This window comes from Trachemys scripta, chromosome 11 (genome assembly GCF_013100865.1).
Source record: "Trachemys scripta elegans isolate TJP31775 chromosome 11, CAS_Tse_1.0, whole genome shotgun sequence".
Lineage (NCBI taxonomy): Eukaryota > Metazoa > Chordata > Testudines > Emydidae > Trachemys > Trachemys scripta.
The window spans coordinates 25,126,363-25,145,978 of NC_048308.1; positions in this window are offsets into that span (position 1 = coordinate 25,126,363).

Sequence of the window (19,616 nt, forward strand, 5' to 3'; positions counted from 1 at the left end):
ATGCAGTGGTGAGGGGTGCTTAGCCCTGCTTACTTCTGCATGCCCAGACTTCAGGTTTAGGTAGCCACACAGGGAAGTTAAAGCAGGGTCTTTCTCTCTGTTACGTGTGCATGTAGTCCAGGTCATAATCTAGCCCTATGTATACCCAGGTATCATCTGAGCAGCTAAAAGTGCTCCAAGTTAATAAAGTCTCACAACACCTTTATGTGGCTAGTATTATTATGAAATCATTTTACAAATGAAATCAGAGGGAGTCCCATCAGTAGTCAGGGGTAGTAGACCATTCTAAGCATAACAGTTCAAACTCCACTGTATATTTTGTTCTTTTGTTTCTGTGTTTCACAACTAGAACTGGTCAGATGATTCATCACTCATAAATTATCTGAGGAATTTAGCCCTTGTTTTCTGCTCACAAATCATTTGCGAAAAGATCCCGAGTTTTGCAAATGTATTCCTTATTCATAAGGAGTCATTGAATAGTTTGGACAAACAGCTTTCAGCCTAAGGATTATTTGTCAAGAGTTGATGTCAGCTCTTCACTCTTCGTATTTATGATGGGTCTCCCATATCCTGTGATGTTGTTTCTGCTCTCTGATTGGATGGTGTAAACCAGGCGTCAGCAACCTTTCAGAAGTGGTGTGCCGAGTCTTCATTTATTCATTCTAATTTAAGGTTTCGTGTGCCAGTAATACATTTTAACGTTTTTAGAAGGTCTCTTTCTATAAGTCTATAATATATAACTAAACTATTGCTGTATGTAAAGTAAATAAGGTTTCTAAAATGTTTAAGAAGCTTCATTTAAAATTAAATTAAAATGCAGAGCCCCCCGACCAGTGGCCAGGACCTGGGCAGCGTGAGTGTATCTGAAAATCAGCTTGCGTGCTGCCTTCGACACGTGTGCCATAGGTTGCGTACCCCTGGTGTAAACTTTTAAACAGGAGAATAATGAATAACAAGTGACAAATAAGTAACAAATACTTGCTCAGATACAAACACCCTTGTTTACATTCAAACATAGATAGTCATGTCCTTAAACATGAATGTGAACAAAAACGTATTTGCATGAATGTTCACAAATAGCAAACAATAAGGGGATGCATCATAGGAGGAACAGTGGCAAGATGCCAGTCTGTGGCTTCATGGATCCACTCACCATTATCCCCTGAAGTGGAGGGTGCAAGTGGGGCAAATATGTAGCTGCCAGCCTACGGGGGGTGGGTTCTATTCCTTCCCCTGGGATCCAACTCACCACAACCTTTGCATTAATCTTTCAATGAAATCAAAGCAATTTCATGTACAGAATAAGGGTAGAATGTGGCATAAGTTCCCCCTATGATAGTTTTCATTTATTTCTATGTCATATCTTACTATTTAAGGGAGCATTCGTGGTCAAATGTGCTAGTCACTATTTAGAATCTGTCTCCCATTGCTGGTATGTGAGCACTTCCCCTTATTAAAATAATGAAGTAGTCAAATTTTGTGGTATCCAAATGTGTAGTGAAGTGGTATGAATCACAGTATGAAGGCTTGCCATTGTATAGGAGGCAATGTTTTAGGTGACCTAGTATTTGTTATGCTTTACAATGATGTGTATTGGATAGAAAAAAATGTTCTTATTGGGTGAAGTTTATCCAAGACTAAAGTGCTAGCAGAAGATCTATATACCTCTGAAGTCCAACTTAAGCCATATTTTGAGGACTTAAATGGCACAAAGGCCTTTCTTCTGCTGGCCCTTTGCACAGGGGTAATTTTGAGCAGATGTTGAATGCAGGGTGTCAACATCCTATCTGCATCAGAAATGTCAGCACAGGTTGAAGTAGAATATGCAGTCAAAATCTGATCCTGATGTAAATTCATTTACTGGCTGTGGCTCTGCTTTCCCTCCCAGAATGCACACAGGCAAACCACGGGTGAGCCGAGAAGGAAAGAATTTCCAAATGTTCAGGCATCACTTTACCAGGTCTGGCTGGTGACTTTTCAGAGGCATGTGAGTAACATGAAAAAATCTCCTGCATCTTCCTATATGAGGAATGCAGAAACCTTAATGCATATGGAACACTTTACTGGCCTTGATTGCAGTTATCACCCAAGCACAGTTATCACACAGCGCACAGAACTATTGAACACAGTATGTTTTTTTTTTAATGGACCATAAAATGCTGATGCTCCCTCTTCTGATGAGACAGTATTTTTCAGTATTTACTGAATAACATTCTTTATCAAAAATGCAACAGAATACCCTTTGAGCGTTCATCAGCCATCCTGAAACCCAAAAGAGTAAACTATCACTAGAAGCGGTCAGTAACATCACCAAATTCTCATTGCAATACAGATGCTGGAGTAGTGAAAGGAGCAAAAAAGACATAAGTATGCTACACAATTGATAAATACACTAGGTTATTGATAGGGGAAATATAAGAAAACTCATATAAGTGAATGTTGGTTCAGAAAACTAAAGACATGCATCATGTCTGCTGCTGAAAGAGCTTGTTTGTTGGGGAAATTATTCCAGAGCAGTTAATCCTTGTGAAAATATTACTCATGTAATACTGTGAGGATTAGCATCTGTTAAGGTGTCTTGATATCTAAGGGGATAACACATAAGGTTAACATCTCCATTGGTATTTTTCACATACAGTCTGGGTTTTGATTTATGAATTAGAATTAGCTGTTTTGTTCAGATCAAATTCTCATTTTTCTTCATTCCTAATCCCTTTTCTAGACTTTCATATTTTTCTCCGCCTTCCATCTAAGGATATCTCATTACGTGGAGTCTAATCTATGTTAAAGAATACTGATTTTGCATAACATTGTATGGGACTGTCAGGACACATGTTTTTTTTCCCACAAGTAATTTGTCTGGACATTACTTTTATGACTCTAGTGAAATAGTTGACAAAGGTGCCTGAGTAGTTGAGTGACTGCTTCATAATTTCATCTAAAATTGCCATCATCACCACATTCAGTGCCAGTCACTGAAATATATACATTAATTTTCTCTCCGTATATAATATATTAGACAAAAAAAACTGCATTGGAAAGTCAAGCACTTAAGTTAGGAAATGCCAGAATTAAGGTTTCCTGTAAGACCTTAATTTGGCCCCTTTGTACATATGCCTTATGACACAGTCTTTAATGACATGATCACATACTATTTTCCATGAAACCTGTGTTTTCTATTTTTTAAATTTGAGATAGGCTATGATATATGTTGGGGGCTACATCAGTATCTGGATAGGTAGATTTGTGGAGGAGATATCAGTGGGAGGAAATTGTGAAGCCACGTGATAAAGATACCTTTCCGATGTCCCTCATTTCAAGGGATGTCATTCACTGTAGACCCAAATTTACCTATATTCCACACAAATTATGGGGGGAGGGAGGAGTCCTCTCATGTTTTCTGGTGAAAATGATTTGTATCAGAAATAAAGAATCATGAAATTTCAGCTGTAGAATGAGTCATTTCCACTAATAGAATGAATCCCACAGCATTGTTGTAGGCAGGGTTGTTGTAGCCTTGTTGGTCCCAGGATATTAGAGAGACAACGTGGGTGAGGTAATGTCTTTTATTGGACCAACTTCTGTTGGTGAGAGAAACAAGTTTTCGAGCTTACACAAAGCTTCTTTTTCAGACCTAAAGATATTATGCCACCCACCTTTTCTCCCATTTCTTCAGGTTTGAAGAAGAAGCTCTTTCCATCAAACGTAGAATTTCCTCCATATTCCTTGAGTCTTTTCTTTTTCTGATATCTGCAGCCCTTTCCCAGCACAATTGTGGGAGGCTAGCATATGTTGTGGCCAGAAGAATAAATGGCAGGATGTACTGAAGCTCTCGTGACTATTCACTTTCTGCTTTCCTCTATGTCCAGACTACTCAGGGTGTTCAGCCAGAGCGCTCATGTCTGAATGCAATTATGCTGGGACAAAACATTCTTCCTAGGAATCACTGGCATGACTTCTAAAAGAATGTCATTATTTCAAGCAAATTACAAAATAGTAATGTATTTCCTGTCCACAGGGAAATTTACTGAACAAAGAGAAAACAAGTAACAAACTACAAAAAATTATGTTGTTCTTTATTGGCTAAATTCCAGTTCAGGTATTTACATTTTGCCTTCCTAAATTCCTTCTGTAGTTTCAAGCCTTCGTTTCCTGCCTCAGGACCCAATCACTCACCCACTGAAGTTAATGTGAATATTGCCATTGACTTCAGTGGGAGCCAAATTGCACCTTTAAACTGTTTCTTCCCACAACCACTAGTTTTCAAATGATTTGAGCCAGTGAGTGATGATCAGTGCTTTGGTCACTGGTGTCTCTGATACTAAGGACTTGATCCAAAGCCCACTGAAGTTAATGGACAATTGACATCAATGCACTCTGGATCAGATTCTGAGACTTGTAGAGACCCTGATTCGAAAAGCACACAAACATGTACGTAAGTGCTTTACTGAATAGGGGTCCCTACCCCCAGTTCTGAAGGACCAAAGTTCTAGCTGCCTAAACAAACCTCATCCCTACAAACATTCCTGTATTCCAATAGGTGTTTTAAAATGTATTAATAAAGAGATGATAATAATGAACAACCAAACCTGATTAAGGACTTCTGAATAGTAACCATGCAGTAACAATTCCCACACAGTAATAATTGTATAGCCATAAATTTTAATTAAGTGTGGATTGAAAACAAAATGAACTTTGACAGTCATATAATCTATCTTTCAATATTTACCAGCATTTGCCTTGTCTTGGCTACTGATAAAGAATTAAGTATAAAGGCTAGTTCATAAAATTAATTCAGAGCACCTATAAACTCAATCACAGTGGGTGGACTGGAAGTATTTTGGATGCTAAGACTATGATATGAAACAAAGCTGAGCTGTTCTAACTTCCAAGGTATTCTGGGTGCAACTCCTTGACCGTGTTAGAAATGCCTTTAAACTAATTTCAGAACCCTTTTGTACAACTTAAAGAAGGATTTTAAGAGAGAGGATAAAACATTTTAAAATCTGAAAGGTTTTACGTTCAACAATAAATTGATGCACTCTTAAAACGTTTGAAAGGGGATCATTATGAGTCTGATATGCAGAATTCTTTTGGTAGAGTTCACAAGAGACCTTCCATAAGAATAATTATAAGCTTTGGAATTTTCATAACAGACGCAGTTTGGCAGGTTTAAATTTTCTTATTAACTTCCAGTAGTTTAATAACAACACTTTGATTCAGAGAGTTATCCTTCCCCAGATATGTTCTATTTCCTTAATGTAAGCAACTAAATGAACTTGAAACCTGTGATCAAAATCTAGATCACCTTAGAAGGTGTAGACATGCCTAATGTGTTACTCTTTGGTGCTATGAGAATTACAAAAATTCACCAAATTTATTAGCTTAATCCTAATCTGCATTATTGCCTCTATCTTGATAATTTAAATAAGCTTGGCTTTTGTGTCAGTTGAATTTGCCTGTTATTTTATTTTGAAATTCTGACACAACAGGTTTTTATATGCCCCTCCATCTATTGTATCTGAAAGCCTCACACTCTTTCATATGTATATCATCGCAACACCTCTCTGACATAGGGAAATACTATTACCCCATTTTATAGATGGTGAACAGAAAGACTAAGTGACTTCACTAAGGTTACACAGGAAGTCTGTGGCAGAGTTGGGAAATGAACCTAGGTCCCAGGCTAGCCCCCTCACAATGTGACTTGTAGGTTATGTAGGAATTTTGCTATTATTTCATATATTGTCATAGAATGACATCACCTTTTAAGTTAATGTGTTGATAACATGTTAATATCACAAATTCATGTGCATTATTCATATACATGTCTTTATTCTGTTTCCTATAGAGTTGATGCATGGGAAAACAGGGACATTTTTTCCGTTAGGGCCAAGTGAAATCCTGCCAGGGACCTCTTCAAACAAAGGCAGTATTGTCTCTTAGTTAGAAGAAGGGATCAGGGGTCAGATCCAGAAGGAGCCACTCTCTCTGTGACTTAAGGCCACTTGACCTTCTTGTGCCACAATCAGGCCAGCTGTGACACAGTTTAAAGATAGGACTTCATTGAAATATCACATATTTATTTTGGTTAAATAAATTACCAAAAAAAATCTGGATGAATAAAATTAAATTATCTTGCGCAGACCTGATGTTAGCTGCTTCACTGCTACATTATGTATGAGTTGCCGTTGCTCTTAGTGAGAACAAATTATACATCCCCAGTGTTCTGTCATCCATGAAATCACACGCATCTCAAGGACATTTCTGGTTGTGTGATGGGATACACATCTCTCCAATACAGGGAAGAATAGAGAGTCCTATTCAGGATAAAAAGTCATAGATTTAAATGATACATTTTGTCTAGTTTCCCATAGCTGTATTCTGCATGTATCATTCATATACTAATATTTAGCTTTCATCCATAGATCTCAAAGTGCTCTAAATCCTGAATCCTGCAAGATTCACAGAGTATAATGTGGGATTCAGTTGTAATAAAGAGAGATGAGAATTTTGTTTTTTTCATATTCACCTTTAAATACTGAAAAAAATTCTGAAGCTATAGTGATATCTGATTGACCCAGAAACTGATCCAAAGCCCTGTGAAGTGAGTGAAAAGTTTCCCACTAACATCCAGCATAATTTGGATCAGGTGTCAAATTGTTTCCATATGTGTGGTGGGAATGCCCCAAAATAAAGTCTTTATATTACCAAACTCTAGGAATTAATAAAGAAATAAACTATAGGGTACCAGTAGACCTTCCTGGGTGGTGATACTGCAAAGCCTTCCAATAAAACTTCTTTATGAAACTCCAGACTAATATTCCACTTACTGCCAGTGACTAAATATGTAATTGCAATTATGGGGAAATTAAAATAGCCTCCAATTAGGTGAAATGATTTAGGACAATACATTACCAGTTCTTATAGACATTGCAATCTATAGGGCTTCCACCAAAGGAAGGTGGCTTTAAATCCACCAAATAACAGTTGCTTTCATAGAATGCCATTTAAAACTCTTAACTTTTTCAGTCAGCTTTTGAATTTCTTTTTATTATTTTCTGTCTCATAGACAGGCTGCTGCCATACAGTTAGGGGGGGAAATTCTGTACTGATGTACACCTCATGTAAGTCCCATGAAGTTAGTGGGATTGCATGGAGTGCACATTTGTCCAGAATTTGTCCCATGCCCTTAGGGAAAAACCTAGATAATTTAATGGGGATGAAACCAATAGGACTCTATAGGAATGCAATAAGAAACATATATAGAATGTGTAACGTATACATGTATGTATGTCTAGCGTAAAAGAGAATCTTAATGAGAGACCCTTTCTATACATTTTTTAGCCATCCTATAGCCGGGATATAATTTTTATTAAATTCTACAGGAGGGCCTAAAACAAACCTATGTAAAAGTTATCTTTTCCATAATGATATTATACATCTTTTTACAATTAACATGATTGAAGGATTGGCTTCTGAGGAAAGACGTGGCCATGAGCAAGGCTTATCCTTATTCTATTTCTCTAAAAGCAATTTTTATTATAACCTATACTGTCCCACCTATTCATTCAAGATAGGCACTGAATGGTTAGTGACACATTTATTCTAAACACATGTATGCTGGTACCAGAATTCAGAGGAATACGAACTATCAGCTTAACCTGTAATAGCCAGCTATTACTTACTAGTGAACACATATTTTTAAAGTAGTTCACATGGATTTAGCTATAGAACTTTTGGTAATGTTAATATGAGTTGCATAGTTAAATGTCTTCACATTATACAGAAAATCAACCATTTTAGTCTTAATGAACTTCCTCCTACCAAATCATTTAAAAAGGAAAACCTGTTAGTTTGGGATCCTTGTCAAAAATTCTCATTAACTAAAAAAGCTGCCTATTTTAAAGCATTTTCTATGCCAGAAAAATAGTATAATGGACTTCGATATCACTATGCTGACTAAAGGGTTACTGTTTAAACAGAGCCCACTGTGGAAGGAGGATCTCTCTGGGGTGTATTTTGGCATGAATAAAACTGCAAGTTGCAGCTGCAACGCAAAAATTAGATTTTAATAAGCCCTGAGTCAAAGGATCTTTCTAGGTCAGTCGGAACATCTCCTGGATTTTCATACAAGTTTAAAAGACTCATCTAGACAGGATGATGAACAGCACAGAGGATAAAATATTGGCCTTTATTTAATTTCTTGATTCACTGCAAGATATAACAGAATCATGTAAAGATTTATACAGCATTATTTTTGGGCCTAATACTGCCCCCAGTGCAGGGGCGGCTCTATGGTTTTTGCTGCCCCAAGCATGGCAGTCAGGCGGCTTTCAGCGGCCCGCCGGCCACGCAGATTAGGTGGCATGCCTGCGGAAGGTCTGCCGGTGCCGCGCCTTCAGCGTCCCCGCCGCCGAATTACCGCCAAAGCCACGGGACTGGCGGACCTCCCGTAGGCCACCCTCACAGCAATCGGCACGCCGTCCCCCGCGGCTTGCCGCCCCAGGCACGCGCTTGCTGTGCTGGTGCCCCTGCCCCAGTGGGATCAGAATCAGGACCAGAGTTTTCATTGCCAGCCTCATTATTTCCTTGACAAATATTCAAATTCCACATGATTATGGAAATAGTCTGAATTAATCCACTTTGCATTCTATGGGCTATAAGTAATATTCAGAATATAATCAAATACAACTCAATGTAATTTTGATATGTGAGGTATCTCTTTAACTTTGATTCATTATGCCCTGTTTTAAGCCCCCCAGGCCATCCCTGTGAACTCAGTTTGCACTTCCCAGAACTCTTCAAAACAGCTTTCTTATACACATCAAGTTTTCGTACATATATGTTGTATAACATAATACATTTTGTATTGCTATTTTAACCCTCTTCTCAGTAAACACTTTCACATACATTTATTTATACAGTTCAGCCATTAGACTTAGTATACTGTGACTGTCATAGCAATCCAGCTCTTCAGCTAGAGCCAGAAAAAAAAGATGACCTTTGCAAGTCTGGCTTCTGTCCCATATCATCAGCTCTTAGATCAGATTAGGGTAAACAAGTGTGACCATCTGTAGATTACACACAATTTGTTTCTCCTCAGGGAGGGGGCAAGTGTGAGAGTAATTGAGTGAAAGGCAGTGGGTTTCAACAAGTCTCGCACACTTTCAAATCTGGGATTTCCGCAGATAGGAAAAAGGTTATTTAATCAATTTAATTAATTGACTCAGAACTGAAAAATGTTCTTTAGCGCGTATTCAGTGTTTGTGTCACTAGTAAGACATTTTTAAATGTGCAAACAAAAATCTTAAAAGTGCTCTTCCTCCAATAATGTGTACTAAAGACAACAAAGATTATTTAAAGGTGACAAAAAGCAAGACTTGTTTAATTTCTCTTACAGTTTGACTGGCTGTACCACATGCCATATATTATATAAACATACAATTTGTGGAATATAACATGGCAATGTGATGAAGTATAAAGGTTTTATTAGTGTAACTTTGGGATGGTTGCATGAGAGGCACAAATTATGCACGTTGTGGCAAAGAAGTGTTGATAAAAACTTTATATTAAATAACATTACCTGGTTTCTGTGCATGCTACGTGTTTTCCAGAAAAAAACAAAACAAAATTATTTTAGAAATGTTTTAGAGAGGTCTTAAATGTTACTGCAACTTTCCCACAGTTAAACTAGGTGAGTCAGTTAGCATGAGTCCAGTTGTACAACCCTCAAAGAGAGAGCAAAATTAAGTCACTGGACAGATCCTCAGCTATGCTGGAGGTGAGTTGTATGCATCTGAGGAGGAAGGCAGGCATAGGTGGCTTTGAGCAACTTTTCTGCCCCTCGATGCTGGGGCACAAATTAAACAGTCTTAGAATTACTCTTACTTGAGTCAGCAATCACAAATCTATCAGAGCTGTTCTTCCAGCCCAGGGCAGCAACAGGCTGTATGCTCTGGCCATGCTCTTCCCGCCCATGACGTGCTCCTGGAAAGCTCTTACTCTGGTGGCCCAGGAGTGAAAACTGTAGAGATGCCTATACCAGGTTGATGCCACCAAAGCATTCCTCAATAACTTTGCATCCCCTTTATGCTGCCAGAATAGTGCCAAGTTGACAGGGTTTAAGTGTCTGGACTTATAATTTTAAGACACTTCTAAAAGTGACATAAAATAGCTTTTCTATACATAGAAATCACAACATTCAATTTGATATCTCACACTTTCTATGGAGACAAGTGTGTGTTATCTCATTGGAAAGCTGGGAATCTCACCTTTCCAATGGCTTGCGTTCCCATCTCTAGTTCTGCAGTGTCACAAGATATTAAGGATCAAACCTGTCACTAATAGAAGATAGACTATTCCCAGGCTGGTCTCCCATAAATACTATAACTTAATCACCTTGTGTTGAAGCTATTGTTAGGTTTTAACATAATGTGCATATTATAACATTCATACTAGCAAGTGCTATAGCTAACATTTAGTTGCAATCTCCATTATTATCCCTATTTTTAGTTGGCAAATTCCTTTAAGGCTGGTATGAATCCAGACTGATTCTATTGACTTCATATAAATTACTTTGGATTTACTCTGGTATAGCAAAGACAACAGAACATAGCCCAGTATATGTTTAACTAGGGTTTGATTTAATGCCCATTGAAATTAACGGAAGGATTCCCATTTACTTCAAAGGGCTCAGGAAAAAGCTTTGAAGACATAATCCTGAATACATGCAAATCCATTTAAAAACTCTTGTTCTACCACCTGACAGATGGGGTACACAGAAAATTAACTTCTTAGTTTGTGTGTTTTATTTAGGAGGCAAGACTGAACAGCAAGAACCAAATCTTGCTGTAAATTAAAACCAATGTCATGAGTGTAAATGATGGGAGAATTTGTCCTCACTCTTTTATCACATTAAAGCACTGCCTTCACTTTTCATGAACCTGTGCCCAGCATTTAGTTGTGTGGTGTGCACATATAGGTGTGTATTAAGAGGCAGGTTGGACTGGAACTTGAACAAGTATTTACAAAGTCAAAGTCAAGTCTCATTTTTTAACCATAAAAGGTAAGTATCAAAATTCCAAAGATGAATTCACGTTACGCTGTTCACTAACGTGGGAAAAGAATGTGGCTCCCTCCTACATATTTGTTTTCTGTCCCAGATCTTGTAGAACCTTTCTCCCTCCCTTAGACTTGTCCATGCAAGTTAACAAACATTTTCTGGTATGAGCTTATAATTAATTATATGTAATAACATGTCATAAGGACTGACACAGAAGCAGGGCCTCGCTCTCGTGACACTTACCTAGGTTTTATGCCAGCATAACTATTCACTGCAGAGGAGTTACTCCTGATTTACACTGGTTTGATAGGAGAATCAGTCATATTTAATAAGGCTTCCTTTAAAGACCGATGCCAGCATCAGAGGCCCTATTCTTTTCAAACTAGCTGTACTTAAGTCAACAGCATTACAACACCAGAGAATTTGGCCTAGGTTTTTATCTTCTGTTGCTGGACATTTCCTTCCTCAGAAATGTTCTCTTACCTCTAACTGCAAGCTAATGTTGGGGGGAAGATGATTATTTTAATGTCCAAACTTGTTTAGGTCAATGTACGCCTCAAAATAGTTTAATGGTTGTTCCTTGCTTCCCAAAACTGACAGCCCCTTGTTTCCATCACAAATGGATGGCTCTGTCGAACCAGTGATAGTAGAGATTGTGCATGAGGGGGTGGTTTCATGGAAATTAAGAAGAATTACTTTCCAGTCTAAGTCACATGAAAATCAGCAGAATGTGGAACAGAAATCCTTTAAGAAAACATACTTAAGTCAAATCTAAAACTGGTGAATACAACAGCTTTGATTAATGAGACGTATGCTTATAGGATAAGTATAATAAATAGCATTCAAAATATTCTCTCCTCCATTGCAGTAAGAAACTAAGAATAATTTGAAAAAATAATTTGTCCTGCTCATGCCTTTTAAAAATTATTATAATGTACCGGTATGTATATTATTCGGCTTCTTGGATCTTTTAGTTAAAGCACAGGAGTAGCTGCCAGGAGCCTGATTCTATTTCGGGCACTGCTACCAACTTCCCATGTGACCTTGAGCAAATCACTTGACCACTCTGTGTGATGGTTTCCTCGTCTGGGGATAACAGTACTTAGCTATGTCATAGGGGTATTGGTCAGTTAGAATCATTACGGCCTGCTCCAGCAAGATGTTGAATGCCTGTGAGCACAAGATTGGACCTTTTGTTTGTAAATACTTTGAGATCCTCCACTGGAAAGCACAATAAAAATGCATAATATAAATCTTATATTTTTGGTCCAGGTCTGCTCTCAGACATGTGAATGCAGTGCAGTGCTGAGACTCAGTGTTTTCCAGAGGTCCCACTGGGAGCTTCTTCTGCCTTATTCAGAGCTGTCTTAATGCCTTATACTTAGTTAGTAAACTCTTTGTCTTTTTGTTCTGTGTTTGTACAGCACCTAGTACAGTAGGGTCCTGGTCCATGACTAGGTTTCCTAGGTGCTATAATAATAATAATTATTAATAATCATACATTAATAAATGGTACAATCTGACCCAAACAGAATATATAACGTATCAACTGAAAATGGAGACGTAACTTGGAATATAAAAATCTTGTGTTTAAATTATGAAACCAGCAGAAAGCTTCAGCTCAGGACAGGTGGATGTCTTAGATTCAGTTTCCGGTGTGCTTTTGATCCATATACAACACAGTTAAAAGTATGCAGCTTCCTTCAGGTAACTATGGGATCATACGGTTTATGTAAATAGTTAGGGGAAGGTGTTAAACCTGGAAGTTCTTCTAAGTAATTATTTAATTTTGCTGTGAATATGACTCACTGGGTGGTGCTTTCTCTCGAAATACCTACAGATTCAGAACCAGATAAGTCAGTATCTTTCTGCTTTAGAATGTTACAAACAGACTGAAATGTGATTTGTATATGTGTGTGTGGTGTATGCGCTTAAAACAACTGCATACATTTTGTTCTCAGATGACTTTTCTGACATATTATGTTTATCCAACAGTCTAGTACTATCATTTTTAGCACCTTTATTTATATTCAGAAAAGTAACATTAAGCCAGAGTGAGCGCAAACCAAATATTCAGATCAGAATGTGAATGTACCTAAAATTCAGGAGGGATCAAAATTGGTTTTAGTTTGATACGATTTCAAAATGGCTAATGACATTTTTATGTGTTATGAAATTGTGGCCTATTTGGTTTTCATTTGCTATGCTAATTTAATTAATGTTATTTGGTTAGGAACACAGGAATTGCAATATTTGATCAGACATATAGGTCTGTCTAGACCAGTATTCTGTCTTCAACAATGGCCAGTTCCAGAAGCTTCTGAGGATGGTGCTAGAATCTGTGTTATGGACAAAGATGGAATAGCCAGCCCACAGAAGAAATTCCTTCTAAAACTCCATTTAGGTGTTAGCTCATGGACAGAAGCATGGGCGTTATTTATACTCTTTAAAAATGCTATCTAATGTGACTATGGATTTTCTCTCCTTATCCATAAAAATATCTAACCTTATTTTGAGTTCCACTAAACACCTGGCCTCTATGATATATTGTATCAGTGAGTTCCACAGGACTTTGATTCCCCAACAAGTTGAGTGACTTTGAGTAATATTTTTAAAACCGCTTAAAAGGCCTATTGGGACTAGGGCTCCCCAGCCACATAATGGCTTTTGACAAATGTACCCTTTACATTTCTAAAGCTGGCATTCTATAGAGATTAACAAATTAGTTCCTCAGCGAGGTTCAACAGTTAGCTTCCATAAAGCTTGTGTTTCCAATTGCCATCTATTATGCTTTTAAGAAACATGGAGCAGAAAATTGTGCTGTTAAGGCAAAAAAGCCACTGAAATATCATAAATGCTGCAGGATAAAAACTAGCATGAGTTTACTAGTCAATTATGGGATCATAACATCTTAAGTGCCTATAAGCCACAATGCTTTTCCGAACTATTCTGAACCTCTTCTGGATTAGGCAAAATTGGGGCCTGACCATGCAAACCCTTATTCATGCAAGTGGTCCCATTGAAGTCAAGTTTGGAAATGTTGTGCTAAATGGCTTTTACCCAGCATTTCTATTAACTGTTGTTTCTGGTTATGGGACAGTATTATAAGAACAGTCTTTCCCATCGTATCATGGCCAGCTCAGGTTGAATTCTGCTGGGTGATGCAATCAGTTGTGAATGTGAATTTTGCTTAATTCTTCCAATAACTCTTACAGTGCTTCCTAAGATCTGAAGTATTAGAACCTTAGAAAACAAGCCAATGAATGAATCTCCAAATTAAACCTAACACTCCCTTACCAGTTGATTTTTTTAAGCTCCCTGGTGGCTTGATTAAGAGTTTCTGTTATGTACCACAAGAACGTCACAACATAACCATAGCTAAATAATGTCACAATGTTGAACCTGAAGAAGAGGTCTGTGTAGCTCTTTCACCAACACAGATTGGCCCATTAAAAGACATTATCTCACCCACCTTGTCTCTCTAATATTCTGGGATCAACACGACTACAACAACAGTGCAAACAATGTTGTATCATAATTATTTTGTAACCCTATTCCCTGATCATGGAGCTCTGTGGTTCTTTAGGTTTGAGTACAATTGACATAGTGCGTAAAAGCACGAATACTCTCATATGAAATAATCACATCAAACAAAGCATTGTGTATAACCACAAGGATTACCAAATACCAAGCACAACTGTCATATTTGGTTTTGATTTTTTTTAGTGCATTTCCTTCAAAATGATCGTCACTAGTGATATTCAGGAGAATATGACATAGCCACAAACATTAATCACTTCCTTTTGGTTGTATGACACAAACTGTTTATTTTTATACTAAGCTATACTTCTGATTCTGACAGTTGAATAACTGCATTGTTGAGAACTCTGCATTAAGTAATAAATAGCAAGCTAGTAATAACATACATATTTCAATTTAAACATTATTAACAAACAGAGAGGGGCTCAAGGAATAACATCTTGATCTAGATCCAGAATTCTACAAAGCAGGAAGGGGCTCTGATCCAATGTTGCATTTCATATTCGTCTTCTAGAGATGTATCTGAGTTGTAAGGTCCAGATCTGATCCAGATTTCCCCTAAACATGTCTGGATTAGGAACATTCCTACTAACAATTTCATTTTAAAATATTTTAAAATCATTTCCTTCTTTATCTAATGTAGCTGCCAAGAGTCTGTAATGAATCTGTCCTTAAATGACAAGGATTTTCAAAAATGGGTGATTAAAGTTGGTCTCCCAAGTCCATATTTAGGTACTGAAATAAGTGGCCTGATTTTCTAATGGGAGCTGCTGGATGCTCAGTACTTTTGAAGCTCAGGCTACTTGTTCAGGTGCCTTAAGCTAGACTTGAAAGCCTAATTTTAGACACCGGTTTCTGAAAACAATAGCACATACTTTTAGGACCTCTGCATTTCCATGGCAGGAACAGACGACATTGCCAACTCCTGAAAAGCATTAGAAAGTCATGTGGGCAGCTGAGCATGTTCATCCATTAGAGCCATGATACAAAGGACAGGGAGGGGAACGCTTGGGTCACAGGGCCTACACACAATGGACTATGTCTCCTATGGATTTTGAGGATCTGGGGCTTATTACTTGGGGAGAAAAACCCAGCCTCCCAATAGAACAGCAGCATATGGGAAATTCCCATAGTGGAATTTTCCTCTCGCTTACCTGCCTTCCAGGGATTTTACGGTGAGAGGGGATGAGCTAGCCCAGAGTAATTCATTTTTCACTGACATTTCTAGTGTAATAGCACTATTTATGGGTCATAGGCTTTACAAAAAGATTTTTCCTTTCCTTAAGAAATGTGTGCAATTTCCGCCATTTTTTAATTTTATTTTTAGTTCTCTATATCAAGTCATGCAGGGTAAATAATAATTAATTGAAAAGTTTATTTGAAAAAATGTATTATTAATCAAAAAATTATCCAACCAATGTTATGTCAGCAGCTCTAATATCAGACTGCAAGTGTTTGTTTCCATGTTCTGTTAATCTTTCTGACAGCCATTAACCATTAAGTAGAAATAGTACTAATTTGGTCCCTGATCCATCATATTATTGTGTGCGGGCAGAACCTTGCACCCGTGGCTGACTTCAGTGGAGTGAATGGAGCTTTACATAGGCACAGGGGTTTGTTCACATGGAGTGATTTGCAATGCCTTAATTCCCATCACTATATTTTTGTCTTCTTGCCATTATATATAACCATGACATTTGGGCATTAGGTAGTTTCTTCATATTTGTGGACAAAATGCGCTAGACATTTAATTTGGTAGAAGACTATAACAGTCTATTCCAGTCTGAAGATGAATTCAGGTATATCCAAATAATGCCCCTTGACATTCAGGACTGGTGATATGAAAATGCTTATGTACAGTCAAACTTCTGTAGAATTAAAGGGAACAAAAAAGAGAAAACTTAACAGGTGATACCTTATAGGTTCTAGTGATATTTGGATAACTTACATTTGACATTTATTGGGTAATATGGCATTTGTGGGGTAAGTTAAATAGTCTTATCTTGGACTAGGATATGTGTTAATGTAATTGAAACGACAGGCTGTTAAGAAGGGAGGTGTTGTCTAGTGGCCTGTATGTAGGACTGGGAGCCAGTGATTAGTGCATTCCAATCACAGAGATAACACCATTTCCCTTTTTAGCCTGAGGCAACTCACCCAACCTTTCTGCCTTGGTTTCCCTATCTGTAAAATGGGGGTAATAATGTTGACCTACTTCACCTGGGCGGTATTCACATTAATTAGTTTATGTTTATTGATTCCTTTGAAAGGCCAATTACAAAGGCCAAGAATTGTTGTTTCTCTGTAGGTTTCTGGGTATGAAATTTGCCCTACACAAAGCTAGATCGTACTATTTATGCATTTACACTGCCCTAGGAGGAGCACCAGTGGGATTGTGCCACAAGTAGACATAACCTTTCCCAGGATACTTCATGCTCATCGGGTGAGCACTTTGCACCAGCTATTATTAGGCCAGCTCAGATTACTTCTCACAGTGAACTGGCTGGAGTGGGCGTGGAAGGGGGTGGGGGGAGAAGGCCATGACATCAGCTGTTTTCTGACACACTCCAACCCCATTTTGTCAACTTGCCCCTTGGAGAGGAGGAGGAGAGCACAGGCAGCACTTTTGTGGAATGCTTCTTGCACGCACATGTGAGGGCCTGTGGCACATAAAAGTCTAGTCTCCTGGGGTCTCATCTACTTTGGTCTCATTTTGGTTGGTGGGTTTAGTGTGCAGATGGTGGGAAGTGTTGGTGGCTGAGATACTCAAGAGGTCAGACTAGATGATCTAATGGCCCCTTCCGGTCTTAAACTCTATAACTCTATAACAATCCAGGGTGAAATCCTGGCCCCACTGAAGTCAATGGGAGTTTTGTCATTGTGTTCAGTGGAGCTAGGATTCCACCCCTCGTCCTTAATGTATGCATATTTAAAAACCTCCTTCTGTAATGAAACTTTATATTGAAATTTCTTATCCCAAACATGGATTTTGGGGGATTAAATTCGAGCATGTAGACTCTCAGGTATAAATCAATCTTTCCCCTTCTGCACAACCCCTGATATCGGAGAGACTTAATCCTTCTCCAGCTGCAATCAATGGTGAAATGGCTGCTGCTAACAATGGGAGCATGAGTAGGCCCTATAACCCAAAATTTACAGCCCCCCTCCCCAACTCTGTAATCTGAAATGACTTTATATTCCCTCCCCACACACATGTGGGAACTTTTCTCTTGGAACAGCATTAGTCTGCATTATATATTCATGTATTTAAAGCATATACAGTAGTGTAATTAAATTCCAGAATATTTTAAGCCCCTCATGTTATGGTTTTAAGATCTTAGAATACAGTGCAGCATATTTTGCTTTTATAGTAAGCTCATTTAATGACAGCTGCATGTGTGGGTTTCACAGCCTTCTTCAATCCACTTGTCAATGGGCCACGTAGCCAAACACCACCTCCTTAAAGCGAGGGGGAGAAAACATTTCAGATATATTTCACATATTTTAGCCTGTCTCATAACAGAACAAAATGTATTCAGTTCTCTGCCTAAGAATATCAGATTCTGATGTGCTGCCAAGTAGAGCGATTAGATGAGAAGCATAAATATATGAGGATCGTGTTGCTATATATCAAACAATGTTATCCAAAAATTGATCATGCCTGGTATGAGTTATGCCATCTAACAGGCCTACGATATGGGATCTTTTACCATAGTTACATTTGAATACGTGATAAAGGAGTAGAAAATGAAAGGTGACCAAATCTTGTAGTGCCATTTCCTCACTGCTTTTAAACCAATCTGGTTAACAAATCCAGTTTCCAAGCCCATGGTAGGAGCATTGGTAAACAGGAAGGATTTGTCACTGTTTGACTGCTCTGCTATAGCCAGATCACATCTGTCTTCATTTAAAACTTCTTTCCCCAATCCTTACCCTCGCTCCTTACATAACAGCTTCTAAATGTTCATATGTTTTCTTGCGTATCTTTATACAAACAAACAAACCACCTTTGATTTTTACAGTTTGATTTCAAATAGAAGAGAAAAATCTGATTTTCAATCTGTGCATCGGGCCAGAGCAAGGCTTGTGCAGCACTGGGCTTAAATAGTACCCAGGAGTTGTGGTGGCTTTCTGCAGAGGATCAGATTTCACCCACTGTGAGGGTAAAAATGAAAAACACATTGTGCTGAATATGAAACAACACAGACATGTGAGGTCCCAAGTACCCATTTTCATCTGCCCATTAATAACGTGAAAACACAAGCCCAAGCAAGCAAGAGTTATCCATAGCCTTCCTAATAGCACAAAACCTAGCAGGGACACAGAATCTAGCTTCATAGCAGATTAGCCTACTGGAGAAACAATCCTCCGATCCTCCTCTTTCCACCTACCCCTACCCCTCCCCACCAATTCAACTGTGATCTCTAGCAGAAGACTGCAGCTGCTTCCAAGGAGGGACTCTCAAGCGAATAGGGTCTCTGTGCACATGCCCTTGAGATACACCATTGTGAATGTGAACCACAGCCTTCTTTTCAAGGGTGTGACTAGGCAACCCTCCAGTGGCTGCCTACAGAGGATGTCACCTAATAGTATTATGTTTTACAGAGGCTAGTTCAAGTGGTAGGGGCCTATGTTATTGGAGGACAAGGTTCTGAGTTCCATCATGGCTGATGACTGTGAAGTACAGGTTGCCCAGAATAGTTACAAGCTGTCGAACCCCGATCTCATTATAACATCCCAGCCTCCACCACTCCACAATCATCAGCCTATACAGGCTTGTGCAACTATCCAGCATGGTTGGTAGTCAGGGAATGGATAGGCTTTCTCATCTCAGGACATGCTTCATTTTCTTTAATGAATAATAAAGAATTGTCTAAGAGTCCTTTTGTGTGTGTGAGGGGCTGCTCCTCATCTGATTACAAGAAAGAGCTGTAGTCCATCTTCTCACTGCAAGTGTTGCATACAAACCCCCAAGCAGCCCACCCCTGTTCTTTATCACAGGCTGACTGTC